Genomic DNA, 2,286 nt, shown 5'->3' with positions numbered 1-2,286 from the left:
TTTTCATTGTTGTTCGAGCCTTCAAAGTTCTGAAATTGAGGTTTTCTCTATAGTCATATCCCCCCACTCTATCAGAAAATAATTTTTGAATATTTTCTGGCAATATTTTGTTTCTGACTTTAAACATTTGAGCAAATATGGAACTCTTTTCACACTCAGAAGTTATCTTGTTTTTTCTAGAAAATCTCTGAGCTTTTTTTTGGTAAAAATCTACTCCATTCCAAAAATTAATCTACAATGGCCTTTATATGCCTTTTTATGATTTCTTATCTAATAAAGGCTGACTTTTACCACTTACATCACCACGTTGTGTTGGATCTGCTCTAGATGATCTCAACAGCAGCTTTTGTCTGTACATTACCTTGTTCCACATATCACATTACCTGAGTACTTGTTTAATGAGATTCACAAAGATGTGATGGTAAGAGACGGAAAAGAAAGGGGAAGCAAGAGGACCAGCATCTACAGGGTGGCCAGGAAACAGGAGCAGAATGTCTGTACACACACACCCACACACACACACACACACACACACACACACACACACACACACACACACACACACACACACACCAGTCGACATCTAAGCCCATTTCCCAACCAGTCTTTCTTGGCCGGCATAAAACGAGGTCTCACATCGACCAGGCGTGAGAGAACATACCAGCTTAGGTCCAAATCTGACGCACCAAAGAGCTCCGACACGGTGCCTGAGGAAATAATAATGAATATGGAAAGATAGTCCGTATTTTGTTCTGCAAATGCAACCAGATGCACAAAGGTGGAGGGGAGGGAGGAAAAATCAGGAGCAGATGTTCCGAAAAACAAGAGGTCTCAGCGACCGAGAGCAGCCGGTTGTGCCCTGCAAACATGTTGTAACCTTACCCAGTGTGGAGCATAATCACTCGTAGCATGTATATCGCCACTTTGTAATGAGGTGAGTTATAGAGAAGAGAGCAGTCCTGCAGCTGCTGCCTGGGAAACTTCGCTTTGCTTTGTCGAGAAGGCAGCCAGACACAACACCGGTTAATTGACACGAAGACGAGGAAACCACACATGTCTGACACATTTCTATAGCCTACTGTAAATGTTGCGGTGGAGTTGCATATTATCTTCGCCTTCTATAGGCTACCCGGGGCTCAGACACAGAGAAGGAATCTGGAGTTCAGTTCAGCGAGAGAGCCCAGATGGTTCTGTGGTATTCCCACGCTGTGGTGTTAGGGAATGAGGTTTTTTTTTTAAAAAGACATGCGTCTAATTTGACTTTATGTCAAAATTAAGACAATTAGTTTCGCAAAACAAATCTGATTCACGCAATAATATTTGTGCAAATGTGCAAATATACAACTCCCAGAAACAGGTTACTACTATCGCCACTGCTAGTATTGCTGATTGTACCATTACTCTACTAGATTAGCTCATTTTAATTCGCTGTATTTAAGAACATGTGAACTAAATGAAATACTTTGAAAGTCTGCCGAAAGTCTAATGGTGTTTCATTTTGACTTCTGGAAAACGTGGGACGTTCAGCGAATGTTCAAGACAACGTTCAACGGACATCGTTGGAACATTCAACGCTAGCTAATGTACTTTCAGGACAACAAAGAAAGAAAATAAATTATATTATAAAAATAAAACAAAGCAAATAAATTACAATATATCTCAATATTGTCCCTTTTTGTTGACACTACTGTTACTAATAATGACTTATTATTATTGTTGTCATCATTAATAAAACTAGTTTAAAATCATAAATTTGATTAAAGTGATCTTTATGCTGTTTACCTTTACCTATATTAGAGACTATGGTTAATTTCTTCAAAACAGCAAAACAAAATACCAAAAAAATGCTTAAAAGGTAACTAAACAAGTAGCTTGTGCGCCACCATTTATCTTCCAGTGTGAAACGCATACTCACAACAAACATGCAGCCAATTTTCGAGCTGAGTAACAGGGTGATATAAAAGAAAAGTAGCATAAAAAACGTTGAAGTTAAGTGAAGATTTTACTGAATTTGACACAGCCTTATTTTTTATTCGGCAATTACTATTTTTGCGCCAAAGAAACTGTATTATATATTCGACTTCCTCTTTTGTTCATGTTTATTTCTGTTGGCTTGTTTGGCCTTGCTTCTTGGTTTATTTTATGATTTTTTTTTCTCTTTTTGGTAAACAGCACACAAAGTTCTAGGTTTCAGTTTCCTTGCTAGATTCTGCCAAAACTCCTGCTCGACTATTTTCCTTCTGAACTGAAACGCCGTTGAGTCTATTGTCCTTTAACAGCCACCGT

The sequence above is a fragment of the Poecilia reticulata genome, linkage group LG2 (assembly GCF_000633615.1).
Source record: "Poecilia reticulata strain Guanapo linkage group LG2, Guppy_female_1.0+MT, whole genome shotgun sequence".
Taxonomy (NCBI): domain Eukaryota; kingdom Metazoa; phylum Chordata; class Actinopteri; order Cyprinodontiformes; family Poeciliidae; genus Poecilia; species Poecilia reticulata.
This window is presented reverse-complemented; position numbering follows the sequence as displayed.